The sequence below is a fragment of the Bison bison genome, unplaced genomic scaffold (genome assembly GCF_000754665.1).
Source record: "Bison bison bison isolate TAMUID 2011002044 unplaced genomic scaffold, Bison_UMD1.0 scf7180017864371, whole genome shotgun sequence".
NCBI lineage: Eukaryota > Metazoa > Chordata > Mammalia > Artiodactyla > Bovidae > Bison > Bison bison.
In genome coordinates, this window is record NW_011494943.1 from 11,661,642 (window position 1) to 11,668,928 (window position 7,287).

The following is a 7,287-nucleotide window of genomic DNA, read 5'->3' on the forward strand; positions in this document are numbered from 1 at the left end:
TTCTATGTTGGTGTTCTAATTTTGCTAAAAGATCTCAAATCCAGGGGATTCCATGCTCAATGGATGAATGTAGACACAAAACCGCAAAACTTGTATGAAGATGTAAAGTGCTGAAAATATTTTTCCTGTTTCCTTTCCCTTTTTTTTTTTTTAATCTGAATTGTGCCCTGTACTGCAGTTGTTTGAATAAAAGTTTTATTTATTGCATCCGGTTGAACGTGGCACCTCCTTCCAGCCCCGCTGCGTGCTCCTGGGCCTTGTGCAAGCCCGGCCACCTTGCCGACAGAACAGCCAAGGTGCAGATACTGTTGGCCCACATGGCTCTCCCTGGGCGCAGCTGGGGAGGCCCCCGCCCCTGTGAGAGCTGCGTGGGCCTGACCCCGGGTCACCCTCCTGGGGCTGGACAACCAGCTCCGCCCTGCGTTCGGTGGTTCTGGCTCCAGGCAGCGTGCCTAACTGCCAGGAGCCCCCATCCTCCGTCCAGCTTGCGTCTCTTCGGGGTCCTCAGCCCTCACTCCCACCCCCTCTACCTGCACCTACCAAGCCTTGTGTTTCCTTGCAGTGCCGATGTGGAAGTGGCCAGATTTTGAGCGGCCCCTGGCTAGAGTTAGTAAGTTGCCCTGGTTTTCTTGTGCTGGTCAGCCTGTGTTCCCAGCAGCTCCGGAGACCCTCTGACCTGGGCCTCTGCTGAGCCTGCCTCTGCTCTCAGCTCTGGCCTTCGCTTCCCTTGGACCTGTCCTTGGGCTCTCGGGTTTCCTCTCTCTGGAAGCTGGCGGGTCTGGCCTGGTCGTCTGTCTGGGTTCCCTGTGCCTCTGCTGGGTGCTTTGGCCACAATCGGGGTGGAGCCTGGTGATCAGCTGCCAGGCTGGCTTTGGGCTACTTGGGCTGAATGCCCTTCAGACCAGTCTCTGGGCGTGGATCTGAACCTGGCCTGGCTGGCTCCTGGGCTGGTGAGTATCAAAGCCCCTCAAGGGCTAGGGAGACCAGGACGGGTCTGGAGACTGCCATGGCTGTGGAGAGAGCCACAGGCACGCAGGGGGAGCAGGCACACGCCTCTGCCCGGCAGTGTGCCACGCTCACCTCCCCTCTGCCCCAAAGTGGCTGAGGGGCTACGTCAGGCTTTCCAGCTTCAGCCCCAGTGGCCGCCTCCAGCTCCCACCTGGTGACGGTCTCTTCCCTGGCGCCTCTGGAAAGCAAGCACTGGCAGCCGGGTGGGGAGAGCCCACCGCTCTGGGCGCCTGTGCCTGGGTCAGGGCAGCGCTGCTCCCCGTCCCACCCCAGCCCCGCTCCCTGGGAAGACTGCCACGTGAAGCTGGCACATGGCCCTTTACAAAGATAGCGGTCCCTTCACCCCCTGGTCGTCACCGTGATGCTGACCTCCCTATGGGCAGCCGGGCCACTCCAGCAGGACCTGGACCCTCCCTCTTTGCTACCTTTGTTGAGTTTTGTTTTGGGTTTGGTTTTGGCCACACTGTGTGGCTTGTGAGATCTTGGTTCCCCAACCAGAGCTCAAACCCAGGCCCCTGGCAGTGGAAGTGCAAAGTCCTAACTCCTGAACCACCAGGGTTGTAAGCTGTTTGGTGTTTGTTTATGTCGTTGCCCTTCTCTTTTGAGCTTCAGTGTGATTCCTGGATAACTCTGGAGACAAGTGCTCCTCAGATGGCGGTGTCGGGGGAAATGGCTTTGACGCTGGCTTAGCGTGAATGGCCTGGGCCATCCTTCTCCCCTCCCTCTGTCCCTCCCTTTACGAGATGCTCTGAGACACCTGCATCTCCTGCCCCCAGCTGAGCAACCCCCACCTCTACTGCCCTTGTGGTCCCTCTGAGTTATCAGGGCCCAGTGGATCTCATCCCCTGGAGGTACTGGAAGGGGGTGAAGGCCCAGGGAGGCTGGCCTGGCCTCTGCCTGGAACAGAGCCCCAGGGGCACGGTGGGCTGGGGAGCACACAGCACAGCGGCCACGGCCTGTCCTTGGATGGTTCTCCCGGGGCAGGGGTGTCACAAGGCGCCTCTGGTTGGTTGCGGGACCTTGCTCGGCTTTGCCCAAGCTCATAGCTCTGGGGAAGAGACCAAGTCAAGTCCAGAAGGGCCGACTTCTGCAGTTGTGGAAGACATGTTGTAAGAGGAAAACATCTAAGCGCAAGTTGGAATATGTGCTGTAACTGCCCTCCGTGCCTTCTCTGCTCTGGAGTCGCTCCAGGATACAAGCCGCACTTCGTGCTGCCCAGGTGTTCTCAGAACCACCCCCTTTCTCATTCAGGAAGTGGATCCAGAAGATAACCGAAGGTGACTCCCCCAAATCCTCAGTGACGGATGTCTTCGGGAGACTGGACCCGAACGCTGCTCGGCTGCAAGGGTCCCACCCTATCAGGCCAGGGAGTCTGCAGAGGACTGGGCAGTGGGGACAAAGGGCAGGGGGCCTGGCTCACTCCTGCCTTCACCACACCCAGGACTTCAGGCCTGCCCCCATCCAGGACGGCAAATGGATTCCATGTAAAAGCTGCTGCTGTCCCCATGTCCCTGCTCAGGAGGGGGACAGAGCTCAGCCCCTGGTCCTCTGCCAGAGTGCCTCGTGGCCCTCCCTGGGGGAGGAGCCCCGGCATCCTGACAGCTCTGACCCTTGCACACTCCGACATCTCCCGTTTGGGTTAAGAAGTGCTTGTTCCATGTCTGGGTGGTCCGCTGTTGACTGGCCCCAGCATCCGCCCCGGCAGTGACAGACGTTTGCAGGACAGGAGGATCGACAGTGGCTTCAGTCCAAATCTTGTCCTGTTTTGTCATCCTAGCGTTGACCCCAGCACCCACCCTGGGCCACTAAAGTGTCCCCGTCAGAGTGGCTTATAAGCTTGTCCTTTCACAGAATGTTCCAGAAGGTAGTGGGCACCCATGGGGGCCTCGCCCTTTCCTCTGGTGCTAAAGGGTAAGGGTGTCCCACCGCAGAGTCTCTGGCCAGGGCTTGCAGGAGAGAGTTACTCCAGAGGCCTGGAGCAATTGCAGCCACCACCTGCTTCCTCTGACCCTGCAGGGCGTACACAGCACACGCTTCCATGGTCACGCAGTTTGGGGGAGGAAATGAAGACCATGCGGCTGAGCCGGGCAGCCCCGGGGAAGGTCTCCCTGGTGCAGGTGACGCTGTGGGTGTGCCACCAGTCCTTCCTTTTTTTAAACTGAAGTGTAGCTGATTTGTAGTGCTATGTTAATTTCTGTCCTCCAGCAAAGTGATTCATTTATACATACATACATTCTTTTTTATATTATTTTCTGTTTATCATAGGATACTTAATATAATTGCCCGCACTACTGTAGGACCTTGTTTATCCATTCTATAAATAATAATTTGCATCTGTTAATCCCAAACTCCAGACCCATCCTTCCTCCCCCTTAGCAACCACACCTCTGTTCTCTGTGAGTCTGTTTCTCTTTGGTAGGTAAGTTCATTTGTATCATTTTTTAGATTCTACATGTAAGTGGTATCATATGATGTCTTTCTGATTTACTTAGTATAATTTCTAGGTCCATTCGTGTTGCTGCAAAATAGCATTATTCCGTTCTTTTTTATGGCTGAGTAATATTCCATTGTATACATAATCATTTTTACTTCATTCATCTGTCAATAGACATTTAGGTTTTTCTGTGTCTTGGCTACTGTGAATAGTACTGCTCTGAACATAGGGGTGCATTTATCTTTTTGAATTCGTTTCCTCAGGATCTATGCCCAGGAGTGGGATTGCTGATCACGTGGCAACTCTCCATACTGTTTCCCATAGCGTCTGCACCAATTTCCCACCAACAGTGTAGGAGAGGTCCCTTTTCTCCACACCCACTCTACCATTTATTTTTGACTTTTTAATGATGGTCGTTCTGATCAGTGTGAGGTTGGTACCTCGGTGTAGCTTTGATTTGTATTTCTTTAACAATTAGTGATGTTGAGCATCTTTGCTCGTGTCTCTTGGCCATCTGTGTGTCTTCTTTGGACAGACGTCTGCTTAGGTCTTATGTCCACTTATTGGTTGGGTTGCTTTTTCGTTGTTGAGGTATATGAGCTGCTCATATATTTTGGAAATTAAGCCCTTGTCAGTCACATCATTTGCAGGCATTTCCTCCCAGTCCATCGGTTGTCTGTTTATGGCTTCCTCTGTGCAAAAGTTGGTAAGTTTGATTAGGTCCCATTGGTTTGCTTTTGCTATTGTTTCTGTTGCCTTGGAGACTAAGAAAACATTGGTATGATTTATGTCTGAGAATATTTTGCCTGTGTTTTCTCCTAGGAGTTTTATGGTGTCATGTCTTACATTTAAGTCTTTAAACCATTTTGAGTTTTGTTTTTGTGTAGGGTGTGAGGGTGCATTCTAACTTCGTTAATTTACACAAGGCTGGTCACCGACCCTTTTTGATGAGACTGTAGGTGTGTCGGGACACACTTGGCCAGCGCCCCCTTCTGCCCCCGACTGATCAGCACACGTGCCATCCTCCCTTCTCTGGGTCCCCACTTCTGCTGGGTCCCCAGCTCTGGATGGACAAACCTGCCCCACTTCTAGGCCCCCTGGGACCACCTGCCCTGACCCTGGCTGGGGACAGCCAAGGGCATAGAGCCCTCCTCCAGGACCAGAGTCCCATCAGGGCAGCAGCCCCCATGGCTGCCTTGCACCCTGTCCCAGGGTCCATGACCCTGGTCACAGCAGAACCGCCAGGCAGTCCCTGCCCGAAGCGTATCTGCACAGACCAGAACCAAGGAGACCAGAGAGAGGCCCTGAGGGAGGGAGCCCACGGCCCCACCAGCTGGGTGCAGATGTGCCAAGGCAGGGGTGGAAATGAGGCCGACGTGGGTGCTGTCAGCTGTCGGGCGGTGTCTTGGAGACGCGGAAGCCACGCTTTGCGGCGTCAGCCTCTTTTCCCTAGTTGACCTTTAAACAGCTGAGTCCAGTGTGCCTCAGTGTTTCAGAAAGCGCCGGGTCCGCAGGCACACACAAGGGTGCCCCTCCTCGTGCTCTTCCTGGGCACCTGGATGGAGTGCCTGCCCAGCTCCCACGGACACCCGGCTGCGCCGGAGGCCACCCCGCCCCAGGTAACGGCTCTGCTCGTGCTGAGCCCTCCATGTCCTCCGTGCCATCTGTGCTGTCGCCCCGGGACTGCCTGCTGTCCTATGTCATCCCCGCCCGGGCGGGGTCCTCCGAGCCCACTGGGAACCAAGGAGGAGAGGCCTCCGTGAGCTCGAGGCCGGACACCGGCCCCACCCTGCGCTCCTCTCGTTCTGTCTCAGCCCCTTGTCTGATGCATCTGTCTGTCCGTCAGCCGCCGTCTCGGCACCCAGGGGTGGAACGGCTCCTCTCTGAGGAGACGGTCAGTCCCTCCGCAGGGGCTGTGGGCATCCACCCCTGCCAGCCCCTTCGCCACGACTGTGCCTGCGCCTTGTCTGTCGTGTGGGTCTGGGACGCATGGGCCGGGCTTGTGCGCTCTGCTGAGCTGTCTCTGTGTCGATGGCCGTGTCCTTGCAGACGGGCTCAGCTGCTGCTCAGGCAGGTGGGGGGTGAGGGGAAACACTGGGCCTTGGGGGGGTTCTGCACGCTAAGCTCAGATGCAGCTCATGGGGGGCTGCCTCGGGCCGCAGAGAGAGGACTGGGGCGCATGTGGAAGGAGCAGAGGGCCCTCCCAAGCCGACTCGCCCTGGGAGGGCCTGCGGTTTGAAGCGGGACAGGTTTGGGAGCAGAGGGTGGTGCACTGAGGCTCAGCTGGCCTTGCAGGCGGGGCCTCCACCACCCCCAGCTCTGAGCTGGGAGGCTGACTGGGGGCGGGGGTGGGGGTTGGTGCTGTCCACAGCCGCAGGGCAGCACGCAGCGCCTCTCCTGAAAACCACTGAAATGGCTCTTCTCTCCTCTCCCCAGGAACCCCTTCGCCAGCGTCCAGCTAAAGCCGACAGTGACCAATGACAGGTCTGCCCCACTCCTCAGCTGACCACCGCGTCTGCACCCACTGCCTGTGGGCCCCTCTCCCCCGCCCTGCCCTGCCCTGCCCCCTGTTTTGTTACAATCGGCTTGTTCCCTGTTAGAGAATTCCCTCCTTCCAAACCCTTCTGCCCCGACCTCAGTCTGGCCTGGGCTGGACCCTGGCCCTTCCCACAGGGTCAGGAGGTGGCACCTGGGCCATGGTTGAGGAGAATAAGGGGGGCTGGCCCCGGGGCCAACCTTTCGGATCAGGCATGTCTGTTGTGTGGGCCTGGGAGCCTCCAGGGTGCACAGAAGGCCATCCCGTCGGCTTGTAGCTGCAGGGGAGCCCCTGTCCGGTCAGTCATGAGGCCACTCACCTGTGCGTGCCTGCAGGCAGGACACAAGGGCGCGGGGAGCGGAGGGCCTGCCCCTTTGTCTCAGAAGACGGATTTATTAAGAACACGTACCTCCGGCAGACTCTTGCCTGGGCCTCTGCTGGGTCTCCCTGTGCCCACTGGCAGTTTGGGGGGCTTCTCCCTGCCCATACCCGAACTCCCACCCAGAAATGGCTGCAGGGGCCCACCTCTCCTCCCTGGCCCCGAGGAGGGGGATCAATGCTGTGGCCTGGGTCCCCAAGCTGTGTGCCATTGAGGCGGTCCTGGGCCAGGACGCCTGGGTGAGCCTCCCCCATTGATGCCCTGGCTGCTTCCCTATTTCAGCTGAAATACAAGATTTTAGAAACTTTCCTGGGTCTGTGGTATTTGACGTTTGAAGCTGAAATACAGCCAAGCTAACCACGTTGGTGACAGCAGTCCGTATCTTAGGAGATGTCCCAGGCAGCGCTCGCTCACCTCCCAGACCCTCCAAGGAGGTGCTTAGGAGCCCTGCCCCACCTTTAGCCTGCCCACACCCCAGAACACAAAGCCAGGATGGGTGGTGGGGGGCGGGGGGCTCTCGGGAGGTCTCTCACCTGGGGGAAGCTGGAGGCGGGCCAGGTGGAGCGAGGCAAGGTCCTAAGACAGATGGTCAAGGTGGGGGTGCACAGGTGCCCCACCTTGCTCCCGGCTCACCACCCCCTCCCCCTGCTGCCCCGTGCTGAGGGAAAGGCGGGGGGAAGAGCTTCCCAGAGGGGTCCCCCCACTCAGCCTTTCCTAGGCAGGGCCAGCTTACCAGGCAGGAAGCGAGGGCTGCAGGCGTCAGTCCCCCCGCCCTGCTCTGGGAAGACACCCCCACCCGGGCACACTGGGGGCCCAAGGTCACTGTCTCCCTCACCAAGGTGTGCCAGGGACAGTGGGGTAAAGAGGGTGGCCTCCCTCCTGCACTCACCCAGTGGTCACAAGGGACTACAGGGACCCCACCCCACCCCA

General features: G+C 58.0%; 2 long non-coding RNA genes across 2 annotated transcripts in view; both read left to right on the forward strand.

The window, feature by feature from the left end:
• Nucleotides 1-3,613, forward strand: part of LOC105000421 — a 5,679-nt gene extending 2,066 nt beyond the window's left edge. Inside the window, exons 2-3 of the long non-coding RNA XR_826742.1 lie at nucleotides 563-610; nucleotides 2,260-3,613. This is a non-coding gene — a long non-coding RNA (uncharacterized LOC105000421). The remainder of the gene's footprint in view (nucleotides 1-562; nucleotides 611-2,259) is intronic.
• A 289-nt stretch (nucleotides 3,614-3,902) lies between these two features.
• LOC105000420 lies at nucleotides 3,903-6,665 on the forward strand. Its single transcript, XR_826741.1, has 2 exons — nucleotides 3,903-5,061; nucleotides 5,879-6,665. It is a non-coding gene; the product is annotated as an uncharacterized LOC105000420 (long non-coding RNA).
• The last annotated feature ends 622 nt before the right edge of the window (nucleotides 6,666-7,287 follow it).